This window comes from Callorhinus ursinus, unplaced genomic scaffold, assembly GCF_003265705.2.
Source record: "Callorhinus ursinus isolate GAN/ISIS: 27379988/994484 unplaced genomic scaffold, GSC_fseal_2.0 scaffold69, whole genome shotgun sequence".
Taxonomy (NCBI): Eukaryota; Metazoa; Chordata; class Mammalia; order Carnivora; family Otariidae; genus Callorhinus; species Callorhinus ursinus.
The window spans coordinates 4,208,952-4,229,817 of NW_027397131.1; the positions used below are offsets into that span (position 1 = coordinate 4,208,952).

The 20,866-nt window shown below is 41.2% G+C and overlaps 1 protein-coding gene across 26 annotated transcripts in view; it reads left to right on the forward strand.

The window, feature by feature from the left end:
- ANK3 (ankyrin 3) overlaps window positions 1-20,866 on the forward strand; it is a 681,670-nt gene that overhangs the window by 345,825 nt on the left and 314,979 nt on the right. The window lies entirely within an intron of this gene.

Genomic DNA, 20,866 nt, shown 5'->3' on the forward strand with positions numbered 1-20,866 from the left:
GTGCAAGGGAGTGAAAAGTAGTTTCTTCCCAGCCCTGTCAAGGTGAAACGGACTCCGGGGACTTAGGTTTGAGGGAGAGGCCGGAGAGCCAGTCTTGGTACTTCTTGGAGGTCTGGCTCATGGAAAAGGAGCTTTTGTGCTAGAACTACTGTCACTCGTGTGCGTTTCTCAGGCAGATCTGTGACCTTAAAGACGGAGCAGAAAAGTCATTTCCTGCTTCGCACTTTTCCGCCTTTCTTTCTTTCCTCTTGCCCCTTATTTCTTTTTTTTTTTAAAGATTTTTTTTAAATTTATTTATTCATGAGAGACAGAGAGAGAGAGGTAGAGGGAGAAGCAGGCTCCCAAGGAGCAGGGAGCCTGATGCGGGACTCGATCCCAGGACCCTGGGAGCGTGACCTGAGTTGAAGGCAGACACTTAACCATCTGAGCCACCCAGGCGCCCTGCCCCTTATTTCTGTAAGGTGCTGCTCCTTAGCTTGTGCAATGGAAATAAGCTGCCAGAAATAACTTTCTTTTGTTACATGAGGCTAAAATCACCGGGGTTTGTTTTTCTCGGCTGGGGGAAAGGGATTATCCTGGATGCAGGAATTCCCATGGCACCCGTGGCCGGGACCTGCAGCCTTCCACGCTGATTGCTTCTGATTAAAGCATGGGCATTGATCATCCCCAACTGATATTCTAAGGTGGTGGAGGGAGGAGGAAAATTCTAGGTCAGTGGTGTTTTATTACAGCCTGAGAGTACTTACTGAGTGTTTAGTGACTGTGCCCTTAAATATGACTCCTAGGTACCCGGTGGGGAGTGAGGGCCCAAAGCACTTTTCCTCCATGGCAATTAATAAAAATTGACTAAAACTCTGCGATTTGAATATGAAAGTCAGGTCATAAAGCATTTTTATGTCTCTTTGTGAGAATTCCCAAGGGAAAGATAATCTTAATTTGCTCTGAGCAGTGATGCATATGCCTTGTAAATGACATGCCGATTTCATCCACCACATGTACCTCTTCTCAGGGATGATCAGGAATATTTTTGGTGCCTTTGCCGTTTTCTTCAGAGTTGGGATCAGTAAAAGGAGCCTCTCTGCCATTTGTTACGTGGCAGACTCGATGAGATTGAGTTTGGAGGGCTACATTTGCTTTACTGCAAGGTGGTTCATATAGATTGTCCCCCCTTCAATAGTCTTGTAAATAAACTTCTTGGATATATTTTCACAAAAGTACGAACTCAGGTTGCATATTTCAAAGGCTTGCACAGCAGAGTTAGGAATTGCCATACCTGGCTGGGTTCTGGTCTAATTGTACTAATTGTACAGGTTGTCTGTGGATAGGTCACTATGGAGTGCCCCCTCTCCACACATCTTTGCCCACTCCCACCACGATAAACTGGCTTCTAAGGACCATGCGGGAAGGGACATATGTTTGTATAAAGATACAGCATCACCGTTGCTGTTCATACCCTGTGTAAGAGTTGTTGGCTGAGCCAGGCTTTTGCACTGCAGTTTCCTGTGGTGATGACAGGCCCGCTGCCTTGGGGCCTGGGCCCCTGTTTGACTTGGAAGCAAAATCAGGAAGGGGCCAGGCAAAGGGAGCTTCTGGACTCACTGAGCTGAAGCAATTGCTTTGTGGACCAAAGTGCTTTGTTATGAGTACAACAGAGTCTGTCCAATGTAAATCTCTTAGCAACAAGAAGGGAACATGGAGAAATATCAATATCGCTATGTCAATGTGTAAGCAGATTTAAATGTTTTGTTCTCAGGACAGTCACAGAGTTGATCCAGAAAGTGGCTCGGGAATAACACTTTCATTGCTATTGTACTACTAGATTTATGACACAGTAAGATATGCATATTTCCTCTCAAAGATACGTGTATTTCAGGAGATTTAAATATTCCTAGTCCAGTGATTTCAGGGACCACTTTCGAAGTATGAAGTCAAGATTAGATTACTTTGAAGACATAATCTCGATTCTTTTTCGGTCGTATAGCATATATACCACTTACTCTCTACAAAGTGAATTGTTTTGACTTGGTGTTTCTTTTTCCTACCTTTTCCGAAAGATCCTAATTAAGGCTCGTGGGTTACTTTGCTCTGTATTATAGGTCCCATGTCAATTGGAAAAGCTGCTTTTATATACTTTGTGAGTTATGGGGTTCGTTGCTCTTGCTCATATGTAGAAATATCCTGTAGGATCTTTTAATTACATAAGAGTAATAGTGAGCAATCTCCTAAAATCACAAAATAGACAAACTTAAGAAAAATGTAAAGAGTATCTAATTTGTAAAATAAGGAATTTGGTTCATGGTACCCGTGCAGTTCAGGTCTGAGCAAGCCCAAGATGAACCTTTCCTGATTCTATCCATATGGCATAACATCGTACAGTATGGGATATTACTAAGTATTATAATCAAATCATAATACATGCATAAAATCAACACTGCATTCACATTTCATCAGTTTTTTTAAAAAAAAACCCACATTTGGTCTATTAAGAATATTGATAACCATGAATAAGTGATTACCAATAAAAAAAAATAGGAAATTTCTAGGAATTTATAATGACTTGAAATTTTATAAGGATGTGTTTTGTTCTTGCCATAGCAACTCTAGTGTCAAGAAAAAGATCTTCCTATTTGTTAAAGGAAATACACCTAGATGGATGTACCCTTAATCTTTTTATCACCGGTTTTTCTGACTTAAAGCAAAAAAAAAAAAAAAATCCAAAAAACTTTTCATGAGTATTTTGTTTAAAAGTTTCTTTCTACTGCATTTACAAATCTCCCTGTTGCATACTTTCCCATTGCTCTTCCCTGATAGATTTTTCCCTTACCTCTCTTCCTCTCCTGATGGGCTCCTGAGGCTGGCCGTGAGAGGGTGGCATGCCCAAGGTAGACGGAGTGCCTTTGGGTGGGTTAATATTGGACCCATGCCCTGACTGAGCAAATTGCAGAGAGGAACTCTTTATATCCCCTGCGTTGAGCAAGGTCCTGGCCCACGGGCGCTGGTTAGTAGATGACCCAAGCTACTACTATGGATTCATGAGGGCTAGAAGTCACAAATGCTCTCAGGCCCACATGTTTTGCCTTCTCTCCATGCAAACTATAAAATACGTTTCAATAATGAGGGGTATTAGGAGAATTGACCTTAACTTATTCAATAATTTTTTTTAATGTTCACAAGTATGCTTGTATATATGTATTACATCCTATAAAAAATTTTTGAGGTGATCTAAGGAAATGTACACTAAAAAAAGAAACATGTATCACTGACATAGGATAATATATACTGGGATAAAGTGGCATTCAATTTTATGGTTAATATCTTTTCTAATTATTGATGTCAGACTCATACGGCAACTCAATGGTAGAGCAGGAATGACTATTCATTGCTTCATTTCTGCATTCATGCATCCATCCAGCAGACATTTATTGGGTGACTTCTGTGGGTCAGGCATGGCATCCGGTGATGGAGGCAAAGCTAAAGGAGGCAGAGTGGAAATAGTACAGTAACTCCCTGCAGAGCGAGGAGAAAGATATGCGCACCATTCATCACCCTACATAATGTGTGGAAAGGGAGCCACAGGAGCCCAGAGGAAGACTCCCAGTTCAACTTGAATCGGTGAAGCTGAGCGTTGGAGGAGGAGTGAGCAAGACAGGCAAGCAGAAGGACAGGAGTCCCGTGCCCAAAGTGGTGGAAGTAAGAGGGTGCGTGAGAAACAAACATTAATAAGGAGCAGAGGGGACGGGAGTGTATGGCAGGAAAAATGCCTGGAAAAGTAGCCTGGAGCCAGGTCCTAAAGACCTCTGTATGGGCTTGGAAATCACCCTCTCAAAGGAGAGGGATTCGAACCAACTTGAATGGCAGCGGTAGGCTGGGAACCGAACAGCTGCATGGTTTAGAACCATCCCTTGGGTGTCCGTGTAGCAGACAGCAGGGCTAGCGGTCTGGAACCGCTGGTGGTGATTCAGGAGTGAGAGAGGCTGAGGGGCTGAACCAGGGCAGAGACTGTGACAGTGGAGAGGGGGTGTTGCATCCAGGAGATATTTAGGGGAAGACTCAACAGAACTTGGCAATGGACTGGACGTAGGATGTGAGAGGGAGAGATCGGATTCTAGGGTAACTGCCAAGTTCCTGGCTTGAAGCGGAAGATGAATAATTAAATTTCCTGGATTCATGTCTTTTCTCCCAGGACATTTTTTGACCACTTAAAATGTACCAGGTAGGGTTTTAAATTGCTTTGTAGGTGGAGGCTCACTTAATCTTTACAACAACCCTACAAAGAAAGTATTTTTATCATCCCCATTTTACAAATAAGGAAACTGAGGCACAAACCCATTAAGCTTTTCCTATACTGTTTAGTGGTACATCTGAGATTCCAGCGTGGAACGTCTAACTCTGGCTCGGGCTCTAACCTACAACACGGAACAGCATATGTAATTAATATTTTCACAGCTGTGTATCAAAATGGACTTGATTCAGAGAATCTTCTAAGTGATCAGCTATTTCCTAGACATCAGGAACCTCAAATAACAAGCTTTATATCTCTAAGTAACCCAGTACAGTATGAGCCGTGTGTCTGTTTTTCTTCTCTTCTGCAATAGACTTTTTTTGAAGATTTATTTATTTATTTGAGAGACAGAGAACATGAGCAGGGGGAGGGGCACAGGGAGAGGGAGAGAGAGAGAATCTCCAGCAGACACCCTGCTGAGCGTGGAGCCTTACATGGGGCTCAGTCCCACAACCCTGCGATCATGGCCTGAGCCGAAATCAGGAGTCAGATGCTTAAGCAGCTGAGCCACTCAAGCCCCCCCCCTCCACTTTGCAATAGATTTCAGTGTTTTACCTGAAGAATTTCTTTTTTAAATTTTGAACATAAATGGAAAATTACCAACACCAGGACTTCAGATCCTCAAAGACATGTTGCTATAATAACATAACAGTGTCTTAGGGGCTTGCTGTATACCCGGCGATGTGCCCCATAATTCCCATGGATTTTTCTACTGTTTTTTTCTCACAACTTCTTTGTGAGGCAGGCATTATTTTCATCCTCATTTTTTATAGCTAAATGAAGACTTAAAGAGAATAAATAACTTGCCTGTGGTCATACAGCTCATACGTGTTGGGGCTACACTTAAACTTGGGTCATAGGACCCATTTGGAATCTGTATTTAACCACTGGGTTTATTGTAATAAAAATCTGGCAGTCTCTTTTAGGATTAAAGCAATGTATGGATTAGAGAATAAATTTCAGGAGACACAAACAATTGAGTATTATCTCTTGCTATAGATGCTTAGTACATCTATAATGCAAATGTATAGACATTTATAGGCCTTCACCATGCCTAGTTTCCTATGCACCTACGGCACCCGTGATGTAAGATGCCAGGCAGGGGGAGGTTTTGGACTACAGTGACTGGACCTTTGAGGGAGAGGATTGGGTGGACCTATATTAGATAAAAGGAGCCTACTCTGTTTCTGGCTGTGCTGAGTATGTAGACTCCATATGTCTGCAGAGTCTAATTTATCAGCATCCTTGATATTCCGCACTGTAATTATGAGCTTCCATATGTCTCACCCAGGAGACTATGAGGGCAGAGGTGGTATCATATCACCTACTATAGAGGTGGGTGCAGAGTGGGTAGGAGATGGGAGGGAGGTGGACAGATGAGAGGCAGTACCACGTGATAATTAAGAGCGTGGACTGTAGAGGAAGATTGTCTGATTTCAGGTCTTCACCCTTGTAGCTCATGTGACCTTGGGGAAGTTATTTTACCTCTCAGTGCCCTAAGTTTTTACCTGCAAAATGAATATAATAATAGTACATACTTTTGTCAGAGGGTTGCAATGAGATCTCAGTGAATTAGGATTAGAACGGTGCTTGGCACAAAGCAAGAGCCACATAGTGGTAGTTGTTGCTGTTGTTATTGATATTCATAAGGAACAGAAGAATGAATGGACTGTTTCCAACCTGAGCCTTTAGGGATTGTGCCAACAAGTCAACTCACTGAAGCCAGGCAGGTCAGCTCCCCAGGAGCACGCAGCTGCGCCATCTCCACTCTTCCTCCATTTAGAAAAGGATGGATGGAACTCAGAGAAAAGTTGGAAACCTTTGTCCTTTGACATTCCATGGCATTTAGGAATAGGAAGCAATTAAATAAAACTTGTCTGCTGCCTGGTTCTCTGTGCTCTCTGTTCCTGTCATGATACATCTTTTTATTCTCAAAGTCATATGTTCATTTAAAAAAAAAACTTTCTTGCTGTTGATCAATTGCCATTATAATCAGTGCAAGATCATGTTAGTATAAGTTATACATTTATTAATGGCTGAATATGTTATTTAAAATTTTGTTAGTTTTGTCATCAACAGTCTATAGCTATTGAACTGTTTCTTCATTACTCTTCAGGTTCATGGTCTTTTCTGTCTCTTGATTTGCCTTTGGCAAGATGATACTGTATTGTGTGTATGTGTGTTTTATTGAATCTCAATGTGGAAAAATGTTTGCTTTTAATAGGTATGTTTGAGGAAAAAGAGGATTTGGCAATGCTTCATAATTTTTGTAGTTATATTATTAGAAAAAGATACATTAATCACATCACATTTTACCAGTATCTCTTCATTTAATAAAAATGTACTGTGTGCCAACATTGTGCCTGTCACCATGCTGGGGACTGGTAATGTAAAGGATGGGACCTGTAGGCCCATCTACATGCTCTTTTTTTTTTTTTTTTTGAATATTTTATTTATTTATTTGAGAGAGCGAGCACGAGAGGGAGGGAGGGGGAGTCTGATGCTGGGTGGGTCCCAGGAACCCGGGTCATGACCTGAGCTGAAGGCAAATGCTTAACCGACTGAGCCACCAGGTGCCCCTACATGCTGTTTTATATTCTGCTTGTTCTACTCGACACAGGTAGGGGTGAAGGACTGTAGAAAAAAAAAAGAGATGCTAACACTGTGTCAGAGTGTTATCCACATGTTCAGAGGCTTTAGCCTAAGCTTAAGTTTGTTATGTAATTTGCCTTAGTAACAGAAATAACTGGCCTTGGAATTGAGCTCTGTATGGTTCTAAGTCCCTTGCTTGGGCCATCAGAACGTCTGTAGGATAGATTTTTAAAGTGAGGTTCTTACTAATAGACATCTATGGTGAATTCTTATGTGAAGAGAAGAATGATCACTGTTGGAATGTTAAAAGTTAAATTATTTAGTATCTGAAATTTTATAAATTATCTTTCACTGCAAAATCTAAATATTGTCTAAATCATTACACTTAGTGTACATTTAAATTAGTGCGCATTTATTTTTAATTTTTTTTAAAGATTGTATTTATTTGAGAGAGAGACAGTGAGAGACAGATCATGAGCAGGGTGGAGGGGTAAAGAGAGAAGCAGTCCTGGCTGAGCAGGGAGCCCGACATGGGGCTCGTTCCCATACCCTGGGATCGTGACCTGAGCCAAAGGCAGACACTTAACTGATTGAGCCACCCAGGTGCCCAAAGTTAGTGTGCATTTAAAATAACTTTTAAGAGGAATCCAGTCGCTGAAACAAAGTAGAATTGTTCACTTCTATCTGTTGATTGATGAATAGGTTAAACGTTGAGGGATGATGTCTAAATACAATGTTACACTGTCGCTTGTATAACCCAAAGAGTATCCTAAAGAAAATACTTGCATAGAAAGGTAACATTTGGAAATAAGGAATCTGCTGTAAGTTTTACCCAGACTATGGTGTTTCTAGTTTGTCTAAATTAAAAGTAGAAGAATTGAAAGCAAATTAATGGAAATGAAGCCTGGACCTTTCACATATAGTTCAGATATTTCTGGTGCTTATCCCCTTCATTGAAGATTATGCTATCCTGGACCCAAAGTGGCATCATGAAAAAGAATGGCCCATCATCGTCAAATATAGGAGCTGCCTATAAAATGTATAGATTTCAATTTAGATTTAGTTGGTTCCAGTAAATTATTTCTCAGTTATAGGTGACCTTTCTACTAATTAGGATCATATCATCAGTTCTGTTTGAATTTATATGAAGCTCATTAGAATGGATAGAGACTAACGTTCTTATGTGCCAGGCCCATAGCTTGCCCTTTGGCAGAAGAAAAGCCAACCAGTACCATCAGCATAGAAGGGGAAGGATATATGGACTGCGTGGAAAAGAATGGGAACAGAGAACTTGTCCAGAGAGGGTTGGAAGTAAGTCCAAGGTTTTCTAGTGACTGGAAGCCAGTGACACTAAAACATTTATAACCTATATGTAGGTATCTCTAAAAACTTCATAGTTTCAATACTATGAACAGCATTTTATCCTAGCAAAGTACAGTTTTCTAAGAGGTCTATACAATTGAAGAGGGTAGGAAAATACGGTAAATTTTATTTAGTAGAGGATTAAAAACATTAATAAAGCAGGCGAGCAATAAGGAGAAAGTTGTGGGGAGGGGGATAAGTTTTACAAACCATGGTGATGGAAAGAATGGGCTTTCGGCCTCACTAAGAATTCATATCGCCACTGCCACTCATTAGCTATGTAGCCTTGAACTAAATTTCTTTGGGCTTCAGTTTCCACATTGTTCAAACCAGGATATTAGTCCTTTACTTGCATACATACTATAAAGAGTAGAAACACTGTAAAGGCATTTTGCCAGGTTCCTGGCATAAACGGAGAAGTTAGCAAGGGCTTCCAGCCTCCCTTCCTTGGAGCATGGGCTCTCAAATGTAACCGGTGACTGTAGCCAAGAAGCAAATGGACGAACTGAGTAAATGAGGGAATGCTTTCAAGAACTTTTATACCTAGCAAGCACTCAGAAAATTATTTGATGGATGAAATTTTACTCATAAACTGGTATCCTCAAAAAGTCATTTGAAGCCTGCAGTTCAGCTCTTTGCAAACTTTTTTACAGCCCTCGGGGAATTAAATCTGTCATTTTGAGAAATACTTCCAAAGACTCACATGTTAAATACATTTTTCTATTCATTAACACTATTATTAATTAGCTTCTTTCCGTAGTTAAATGCTAGCCTAGGTAGATATTAAAGAAAGCTTAAGAGGGGCACCTGGGTGGCTCAGTCATTAAGCGTTCGCCTTTGGCTCAGGTCATGATCCCAGGGTCCTGGGATGGAGCCCCGCATCGGGCTCTCTGCTCCGTGGGAAGCCTGCTTCTCCCTCTCCCACTCCCCCTGCTTGTGTTCCTGCTCTCACTGTCTCTCTCTCTCTGTCAAATAAAGAAATAAAGTCTTAAAAAAAAAAGCTTAAGAATCATATGTACAGATAGAAGTATCAGATAATTCTTTTCACAAATGAACATTATATTTGCAGACTTGGGCATAAATGTTGAAATATTTAGAGGGAGGAAGAGTATTTGATGAGGGCTGAATGAAAGCAGTCCTCACTGGGTAGATTATATATTTACTGAAACAAAAACATTAGCTATGCAATATGTCTATAAGATATATATACTTTATTACCAACCAGTTTTTCACCCCCTCTAGATACTGTGGCCACCAGAGGTATGGCACAGTTTCAGGGTAATTGGGGACCTAGGGAAGAGTGAATGATCTGGCCAATATGGAGTTATCACCATCTATACCTGGTTTCAGAATCCAGAGTGGCCTGTGGACTGTCTTTCTTACCAGCACCCCCCCACCCCCCGCCGCCACCCCAGAATGCCACTTCTGATGGCCTCGGCAGTTTTCTATCAAACACAGCATGTTACCCTGCCCCGGACCAAATCGGCGCATGTCAGTAACGCCACTTAGAAATACCAGTGTGTTCAGATACCCCTATTCAGCCTAAACCAAAGAAAAATGGAACCTGAAACCTGGACATCTCTCATTAGACATTTTTGTTACAGACTCTAAGCGATTTTTCACTTTTCAGAGAAGGGCAGTACAGAGTGATACCTAACAGCAAAAGTATATGGAGAAGAATTTACCTTTTCTTTCTTTTATTGAGCTGTAAATCATTGAGGAACTACAGTGGGCCAGGCACTCTCTTGAATTCTTTCAATAGATTATTATTATACTTCGTTCTCATGCATGTGTGGTATTATCCTAGTTCTCTGGATTAGGGAAGGCATATTCTCCAACATTTCAGCAAGCCCAGGATTGCATGGTTAGTAAGAGTAAATCTGGCATTCAGACCCAGGCGGGTCTGATTCGCAGCCCTGTGCTTACTCCATCACCTCTCATCCCTCATTCCCTATCAGATGTGGATCACTTCCAACACACCATTGAGAGCACCATTTTCACAAACCACTGGGCTCCATGAGATGACTCTTTCCTGGACTGTGAGACGCTATGCTAGGGTTTCCACCCCTAGAACATTCCTAATGAAATCCTTCTTGTGATTTATCTCTTCCCCCCAAAAGAAAAGGACACAGTAGGACATGGATGGAGGGAGGGTGTGATAATACTGGATGTAATAAATAATTTAACTTTCACATCATGCATTTACTTGAAATGCATCTTACCTCAATAGGATCATAATTATATTAATGATAAAATAACTGAATACAGTTAACTCCCAAAATGTTTGTATTTTTGAAGGTAAATGGTGAAATCATTTTGTGTTGGCTGATTTTGTGGTTTTTGAAATGAATATATTCCCGATGTCTTGTGTTTCATGCTTACTGTTTTTTTTTTAATATTTTATTTATTAGAGAGAGAACGAGCAGGGGTGGAAGGGTAGAGGGAGAGAGAGAGAGAGAGAAGCAGACTCTCCACTGAGCAGGGAACCCAACATGGGACTCGATCCCAGGACCCTAGGATCATGACCTGAGCTGAAGGCAGATGCTTCACCGACTGAGCCACCCAGGCGCCCCTCATGCTTACTGTTTTTATGAGAAAGCTGTTGAGGAAGCTGGTTTTAAAGAACTCAGGGGCTCAAAACAGACTTCTTTTCAGAGGCTAAATTAGAAATTAAAAAGCAATTTGTAGAATGGTAAGAAATTAGCATCAACATTAAAAAAAAAAAAAAAAACCTCCTTGAGATAATGACACTGATAAATGTTGGAAGTGAGTCACTAGGCGCCGCCAGATTCTCAGCCAGGAGAGCAAAGACCTCTTAGGCCTTATGAAGTGATACTCTTTCTTTTTCTATTTCCTTGATGGTAAGAACAATGAGTAAAAAGCTCAAATTTGGGAAAGGGAATAGGCAAAAATTGGAATCTCAAAAAAATGGATTATTTGGAAAGGACGATTTTAGGTTTTACTAGCACAATTGAGTTTGAATCAATAGGGACCCTGCTAGCAAAGTTAGGCTCCACTTACAATAAAATAATTGGCAGGTATGGAAGGCTGTTCTCTTGGTTAACACTTACGTGAACCTCTGAGTTAGATGGCTTTATTCTCCTTTTGTAGATGAGCAGATTGAGACTCTGACACTGAATTTAACAGTAACAGTGAACAGAGGCAGAATTTGAACCCCTTTCCCCCCTTACACTATTCTGCTTATAGATGATTCACCACTCATGTCAGATTCTTACATTTGGAGAAAGCTTTTGCTTTTATTTTTCATTATTTTCTAATCGGTTATTAAATCATTTTTATGCCTCCCCATTACCAATGTTATTCATTTGTTTTATGTGACAAATACTAGATAAGTACTTTTTAAATAATGATGCATGACTTAAATCCTATGTTTTTATCCTCACATGTTACATGGGGACATTAAGTATTACTGCAAAGCACAGAGCAATTTTGAATCAGGTACAGAAAAATCATAATTGACTTTGGCACTATGGAATTACCATTGTCTAGGGAAGCAACATTAGTCAAAGCCATAATCTTGAACAATGCATTTTATTTTCTATTAGTCCCAAAATGCCCAATCTCATAATTCCCAGCCACATTCCTACTACCTAGCTGCTTAGGGGTGAGTGAGAGAGGATGTGCCTGAAGGTTCTGAGGTCACCGAATCCCCACACTGTCCACTGTTGCCCCCCCCGCCCCCCGCCCTTCTGTAAGGACCTGCTGTCCCTCTGTGCAGTGGTTTGGCCACTGCAACCTGATTCAGTAACATGAGTGTATTTACTTAGCTCTGTCAACACTCAAAATGCGTTTGCCTGCCTCGAAATAAGATAATCATATTGATGTTGAAAAGTGCTGAATGCAATTAATTTTTTTCCCTTGAAGAACGACCATTGTTAAGGATCCCTGCTTTACTATGCCTCTTCAGCTGGAGTAGTTCTTCGCCATCTAAAAATAAATGGTTTTGTGTACACATTTATTCTAACCACATTTATTCCAAAGAGAATTAATATATCAATACCAGTGATTCAGACATGTGAAACTCACATATTCACTCATCTTCATTGGTGTGGAATTAATGATCCTGGTAATCCTCCTCAATTCCAGTCTGTGATTCATTTCAGAAGGTTTTGATTGTACCTCATCTTAGCTGAAATTAGGTGTTTGAAGGGGACCATGAATACATTAGAATAGGTGTTTTCCCTGTTGACTGTGTTGTGACCTGGCTAACATGAGCATGGTATTCCACAGACGCTGAGCATGCTCAAGGCAGCCTCACTTCTCCTGCTCCACTGTGTGTGGATCCAGTTCCTGGGCTTTGTCCGAGCTCTCCACCAGAGAGCTTGTCTCCACTAGCTGGTTGTAACTTGATTTTACATAACATGTTTCAGTGGATTTTTCTATGGGATCAGATTAAAATAATTACATAGCCATCCATTTGGCATCTGATAGGCATTATCTTTTTGTTTTCTGGTGGATTAGTTAGGGTTTTGTTTGCAGTGTCAGGAAGGGAGAGTGTTCTTAGGTGCATTTGGCATTCTCGGCTTTGACCTGCTTTCCTAGAGCTGCTTTGCAGCTTTAGTGGAACCTAAATTATTAATGCGATCTGTGCTGTATCTGCACATAGGGTTTAATCCAGCCTTTTTTTTTTTTTTTTTAAGTGCTGTTGGGATCTCTGAAATAATAGGAAAATTGAGTTTTGGAGGCTGCGTGGAATGAGGAATGGGCCTGGGTGTGAGCTGTGAGTCATAGAGGCTTGGGTTTGAGGCTCCTGACTGTCACTTCTTTGCTGCATGGTCCCCAGTCGGTTACTTGACCTCTCTGAGCCTCTGTGCCCTCATCCACAATAACACCTAGTGCAAAGAGATGTTGTGAAGACAAAATTAAATTGAACATGAAGTGCCTGGCACAGGGCAGTGATTCAGCCAATGTTGATTCCTCCCACTTCCCTGCTCCTTTCCTCTTCCCCTCGTCCACTTGGAAGAAATGAGTTTATTTTATGCTGAGTGTATTTAGGGAGAGTTGTCAGTTAAAATGAGGAAAGTAAATTGACTGAAGGTCATTCCAAGCAGGGTAAAAGTAAATACAAATTATATGCAAGTGTGTATGTGTAGAAAAATACATATTTATATAAAATAATAATTATATGTACATATACATATATGTGGGTGTATATATATATTAGATATATTCCAAATATTTATTATTCATATATATTCTACATAAGGCAGTTAAATCCAGCGCCAAATTGCTCTTACTTTCCATTAGAAAGAAATGGGGTTTCTGGAGAGAGCAGTGAACGTGGTGCGGGGTGTAGGAACATGTGGGTTCTGGGCAGGTGCGATGCCTTTGCCAGGATCACTCCGTTCAGCTCCGGCTCCTTCCGCAGCAGCGCCCCACCTCCAATGCAGGTGTCCCCGTAGCTTTTCTAAACTGAGTGAGAAGCCAGTCCTTTTTCCCCCGGGTATGCCTTAATGGATTTACCTCTGCGTTAACGGTCTCCCTCTGGCAGCTAGCTGCCACTTGAATCCCAGACTGAACTCTACTTGGAGGAAGCTGGTCAGCAAGAGTTCAGTTTCGGCGGCTCTCCTGAGAGGGCATCAGAGACGGTCTGTGATGTGTGTTTCCTCGGGACAAATGCAGAGAAGCAGACAAACTGTGGGCAGACAGGTTTTCTTGCTAAATATTACTTCCAATCAAAGAAGACTTCTTTTAGAGCTTTTGGCGCATTGAATACCTGTATGCCACCTTCAGCCCCTGCTTGATTACTTGTCATGCCCCAGGGCATCCGGCACTCCTTCTTACCTGTGTCTTTCCCACCATGTGAATAATTGATGTACACCGTAGACTCAGCATTCCACACAGGGAGGCCAAGGTCACCCAGAGAAAGCATTACTGTTACCATTTTGAAATAGGTTTTTCCAATATTTTTCTAAGCACGTATATACTTAGTTTCTTCTTCGCTCTCCTCCTGTTTTCTTCCTTTCCTTCTCTTCCCTCTTCTTTCTTTTTTCCCCCAAATTAATGGAGATAATGGTAGTACCTCCTCTTTTGTTGCCTCATTTTTTTCCCACGGAACAATATAATATGAACATTATGTTTATGTCAATAAGTATATTTTTGTAAGGTTTTTAATGCTTCTATGGTATTCTGCTTTATGGATGTACCAGAATGTATCCAACTAATACCTTATTTTTGTATATTTGGTTCATTTCAGTTTTTGTTATTGTGAAAAATGGCACAAAGGACAATATGGGTTCATCTTTTAACACAACTGAAGGGTTCTCACTTTTTGCTCTCCTTTCTGGCAACTCCTTAGCCGAGCATTCTCGGTCCTTCATTCTGAGGCCAGAGCCCCATGTACCACCTCATTTTCCACAAATACGCTAGTTGACCTTACTTGTCATTGGAGGGACGGCCTTTCCCTTTCCCAGAGCGTACGTACCCCGGCTTTCCCACCACAGGCTTCGTGCCGTGCGGCCAGCAGCGCGTTCCTCCCCCATTCTCCTCCAGTGGGGGGTCCTTTCTTTCCTCGTACCTGGTACAACTCTTTGTGTCTCTTAGGAACCCTATATGGAGTTATAGTCCTTTGTGTATGAAGGTCTCTAGGGATGAAAGAAGTCCCAAGTCTCGATTTTGAATCTTGGCATGGCCCCTAAGTTTGCACCTTCAGCTGCTCTTTCTGTGGCTGTTCTTTGTTGAGGACCCTGACACGGTGGCGTGGAGAGGCTCCAGCGGTTCCTTCGTGCTCACCTGGACTACTGATTTCTTGGAGCAGGCTTACTCCTAATTCCTAGTGTGTCCTCTTCCAGGCCACCTTGGCTCTGTCCTGTTAAATGAATAAATGGCAGTGGTCACACAGCTCTCTGCCCAGGTTTCTGTGCTTTTTCTCCAGATTATTGGAGGCCTGTGGCTGTCAACTGGCAAGAGAAGAGCCTCTGCCTTATACACCGGGGGGGTTAGTGTGAGCACCCAGACTTCATTGTTCGGGGCTGGGGGACTTCCCAGGATGGGACACCTTCAGTGATAGAACTGGGACAACCCAAGGGTGTATTAGAACCGGTGGCATGTGGTGGGGCTGGGGCAAATTGTAGAGCGAGGAAGAGGTCCTCTGTACTCCCTGCTTCTAAAACTCTCTTGGCTTTGCTAACTTGAGAAGGGGCTTGCCTTCCATCTCCTCCTCCTCCTCCAGGAGTCTGTAACCCATTTTTGTAATTTCCTGTCATCAGCGGGTGTTACTTCTTCCTAAATTTTCTGTTCTGTCCCGAGGATTCAACCGCAGTGGACCCTTCTGCATGCCATGCCATAGTGCATATAAGGAAGTACTTAAAATCTAGCTTTGGGCAACTCCTTCTTTCATTATATAAGCTCTCATCTAGGACCCGGTTGCTTTTGCTTTAGTTTTATTTCATGGGCTCTTCAATTCCTTGGATCATGTGTTTTACTTCTTAATTTTTTTTGCATCTTTGGCTTAAATTTATTTTTACCACCGCTCAAATTTAGATTATACAGTACATACAGGGATTTTTGTTTTTGTTGTTAGTTTTACACACTCTTTAGGTTTAGGGAAAATTGCTCAGGGCAAAGGAAAGATTAAAATATAGGCAAAGTGATTAAAAACCCTAGCACTATCACCTTATTTTTATCATTCCCAACTTGGACTTGCCAAAGCGGTCTCCTCCTCCACCATGCCACCTGAACCAAGGGAAGGAGACATCAGCCTTCACCCCATCTCTCCTGGGGAGAAGCTTCTCGCCTGGGTGCCTCCTTCCACCAAGCACTGGGGGATTGGACACAATAAAGAACTTTACTACTTTCCAACCTAATTCTCATTTAGTTTCTCATGTCCTCGACAGAGGGAATCTGCCATTATTTTATTAGAAAATGTTTTGATGTAGGCCACTGCAGAACTACATAACTAAAATGTTGTGTGTGCAGGAGACTCACATTTTACTTAAATCTACATGATTGAGATAACAAATATGACCTCAAATTGTTTTACAGTGATACCTAGGTAAGAAAAAAATCCATTTATCATGCCCCAACTTTCATACCAGTCACTCAAATTGTATTTAATGGATTAGTAGTGACTTTTACGGACTGCAGATTAAAACGAGATTCACTTACTTTATTAGGATGAGTCAATGAATAGTTTCATTTCATTCAGTGAAAAGAAGAGCTGCTGTAGAAATCTGAATTTGAACCTATAGGACTTACGTAAAGGACAGCTAGATCCGTTTTGAAGGGCAGAGTTGTGTGGAAAATCCCCACAGAGTGTCTAGAGTCCTGGAATCTTAGAGGTGGAAGGGACCTTGGAGGTCACGGAGCCAGGGCCTCTGCGGAGCCTGCCTGTCCTTGAGGACAGACGGCTCTGTGACTGGCTTGTCAGTCTCTGCTTATGAATTGCCTGTGACTGGAAACGTCTTACCTCTAAACATAGTCCACCCCATTTCTGGACAGTTCTAATTGTTAGAATATGCTCTCTTATTTTGAGACTAAATCCAGCACCCTGCTATGTCCACCCATATGCCAGTTATTTATATAGATGAAGATAGATGTGTGGTGCCGTGTCTTCTCTCCCAGTGAAATGCTCCCTATTTCTTCAGCCAGTCCTCATGAGACCCTGTTCTTCCCCCGTTAGCCATCATGTGCACCCCAAATTGACAGTCTTCTGCGTGGAGACCATCCAGCTCATGCTGTATTGATACAGCTCAGCCTCCGCTGTCACCTCTCTTTGTAAGAGGCCAAGGTCACAGTCATTTTAGGGAGAAGACAATTGAGCATCTGTATAGCCCCTTTTCCCAGGAACTTTGTTTCTGTTTTGCACATGGATTTTCTCCTTCCTCTTTCACTTTTAGCTTTGTCTCTTTGTTGGCTTTGAAATACATACATCTGACTGACGTGTGAACACATTGGAACATTTATAAACAGCAGTAAGTACAGATTCATAAAGATACAAAAGCTCTGTCCCCACCAAATACTTTATCTTCTGTATTTTCCATTGTCCTGTCTCCCATTACTCTATCCCTCAGACTCAGAAGTTATTTTCTAAGTAAGTACTAAGTACCAACCATACATCCTGCATTGTCCTTTCTCTCTCTTTTACTTGGCTTCTGCCCTCCTGTTCTTGTTTCTGCTTTCTTCCTTAAACATCAGAGTATTCACTAGAATTCACTTAGACGAGGCGGAGATAGTTCAGTATCAGTTGGATATAAGAGAGGAACAAATAATGTGATGTGTTAAGCTTTATCAAAGGTTGATTTTTCATATCTCAGGTTAACCAATTTAATTGGTAAACTGTTGGCTTCTTAGAGACTTTTATGGACTGAATCCTTAGACACTAAAGTTATGTGGAACTATTTTGATAGGAAAATTAGCCAAATTAATTTGGATGTAAAAGTAACAAAATTCTGAAATATTTGTGTAGTGCACTGAATATGAAACACACATAATTGTTTTGATTCAGTAGCACGTCAGTTCAACAAATATTTATGTGCTTTAGGAATCCAAAGAAAAAAAGATGTACTTCTAGACCTTTGGGAACTGGTAGTTTAGTAAGGAAGATGGACAAGTTGGAAAGAATTAAAATAGTCTTACAGTTGTTACAGAAAGTGTATGAAGTGAGATGGAGGCCATGTGGGGGGCACAACTCTGGGGCAGAGGGTATGGAGAGGTGGACATTGAAGCTGGCTCTCTAGACCCAGAAGTGTGAGCACAGTTAGAAAACTTGTAGAAAGAGGTAGGACTGGTCAGACAGGATGGCTTAACGTGGGGTGCAAGAGAAAGGAAGGAGCCAAGAAAGATGTGTAGGGGCTGTCAAATGTGAACCTCTGTGGGGTGCCTGGGTGGCTCAGAAGGTTAAGTGTCTGCCTTCGGCTCAGGTCATGAACCCAGGGTCCAGGGATTGAGCCCCGCATTGGGCTCCTTGCTCAGTGGGGAAACTGCTTCTCCCTCTTGCTCTGCCTCCCCCCAACCCCTGCTTGTGTTCTCTCTCTCTCTCTCTCTCTCTCTCTCTCTCTCTCTCTCTGTCAAATGAATAAAAAAAAAAAAAGGTGAGCATCTGAGAGGCTAGTTATACCTTGTGTTATGAAAGAAATGCGGAGGATAGGGGTGCCTGGGTGGCTCAGTCAATTAAGCATCTGCCTTCAGCTCAGGTCATGATCCTAGGGTCCTGGGATCGAGTCCTGCATCAGGCTGCCTGCTCAGTGGGGAGCCTGCTTCTCCCTCTCCCTCTGCTACTCTCCTTCTGCCCCTTTCCCTTTCCCCTCCCCCCATTCATGCTCTCTCTCTCTCAAATAAATAAATAAAAGCTTTTTTTTTTTTAAATAAAAGGAATGCAGAGGTATTGGCTTACATGTGTGTAGGATGTGCCCCTTTTCCTCCTGTTTTCCCTGATTCCTGTCAACTCTTAATAATTTTTACTTTGCAAAAATATTATCTTATGTTGACTTTTAACTTGGGTTTTCAGTATGAAATTCTGCACTTGGGACACCTGAAAGAGCAGAGACCTACTGAGCTGATACATGAAAAGCCTGGAGAATAATTACTGAATTGTTTGAGAAATGTGGAAGCCTTGCTTTCTGTCTAGGCGGTTATTCATCAGGCATGATTAATTTAGATATGCTAGTTGAAAGGCCTCTCAGATTTAGATTATGACAGTCTTTATGATAAGAACTGTGATGTTCCGTTCTTGTTCTCCCTTCCACTATAAGTATTTGCTATATTCACAGTAAACCCTTTAGAACAGTGACATGTTTTAATGTATTCTTCCCATTTGTGAGCAAGGTATTTATAATTATTTTAAAAGGAGGGAAGTGAAAAAATAGAAGAAAATCATCCACAATAAACTGCACGATCAATTTAATGCATTTCTTCCACATCACAACTTTAAAGGTTTAATTTTCAGAAGTTGAGAGAAATGAAAAAGATAATATCTTGAAAAACAAGGGAATGGATTTTCTTACAAATATGCTCATTAATAATTATAAGCTTGGTTACATGTGAGATGTAAGAATGCTCTGAAATGGATTCTGAGAACATGCATTACATTTAACCTTTCTGAAATGTGCTACTTTTACCAAAAAAAAAGTTTAAGTCTGAAGTTGCATATTAAAGACTTCTGCAAGAATATTAAAATGCACTCAGTCGACCTTTTGTAAAACCCTTTTGGGGAAGCATACATAGTATTTTGATGAAAAATTTTGCTTTAATATTAAAGCCCAGATAACCAGTAAGGAATGTCATCACCCCAAAATTCATGAGATGATTTTTTTTCCAATTCTTTTTGTATGTTTGTGTTCATGTGTGTTTGTATATATCTTTCTGTATTTTTAATTTCATTAGCCTGACAACTATATATCAGTATTTGCAGCTATTAATTCTAGCACAAATAAAGAGACATCAAATCTCATGAAAGACTTGAGCTTAGTGGAGAGTCAAAGCAGACAAGAGAAAACAGCTTGTTGGTTTGTTAAAGATAAAACCTATATCTACTGCTCAGTGCAATGGGCGGTGGTGTTAAACAGGAAGTTGCCTGGATAGAGCGATGCAAAATACATGGTGGCACTAGACAATGGAAAGGGATCCTTTTATATTAGAGTAATTGGGTCTTGATGTATCTGTGTTTTGAGGTCCACTATCCAATTATCATAAAACGAGGTGCTCACATATTCTTTCAAGAGAGGCCTTCCTATACTCACAGTTCTGTGCCGTGGACCACAGCTGGGACATTTGCTTCAGATGTGGCTGGGAAGTCCCAAGGTCCCTTGTGTCATCATGGGGAATGTGGCAGGAATGCCTAGCCTAGACTTTTAGCTTGCACTTGCAATTTAATGTAGAGCTTTTAATTGCATTCTCAGCGATATTTGCTTTCATCTCATAACAATAAAATCTTCATGGTAATGTCTCAGGAAAGTGTGGCACTGAAGCGGAGACGTGTGGCCCCAGGAGTACCTCAGCTTTTGCGTAAATGTTCAGCAAAGGGCGTTCTTTTTATTGGCCTTACAATTATATGTCCAGAAAATTCTGAAACTCTGCTTAGAAGAATCTTATTGTTGTTTAATGTTTCCAGGAAGAGTTTTTTAAACTCAGTTATAATTTATATGAGTCAAATGCAGTGATCCTGAGTATATATTTAATCAGTTTTGACAAATGCACAGTTGTTTGTCTGATTCCCCCAAGGAGATGGATTGCATTTCATCACCCCTGGGAGCTCCTTCCTGCCATTTGCCAGTTAGTGTCCCTCCTCCACTGGAAGCAGCCAGGGTTAGGATTCCCAGCACTGTTGTTGAACCTTAAAGTTAATTCTGAGAGGCTTCTGTGTCAGAGAAGGATCTTTAAAACTATGTTTTCCATTCATTCATTCATTCATTCATTCATTCATTTATTTATTTATTAATTATGTTCAATTAGCCAGCATATAGTATGTTTTCCTTTTAAAGAGCTTTCCCCCACTAAAGGGGTGGGGAGGTGTGGTAATTCAGAAGGACATGCATAGGCCAGGAATGGGGGATCTAAAACTCGGCCATTCAGAATTTCAGTGTAGTGCTTCTAAAACACATGAGCGTATCTTAAGTGTCAACTTGTTACTGAAGGAGGAGCAGGTCCCTTTCCAGCCTGTCAAAAAAGATT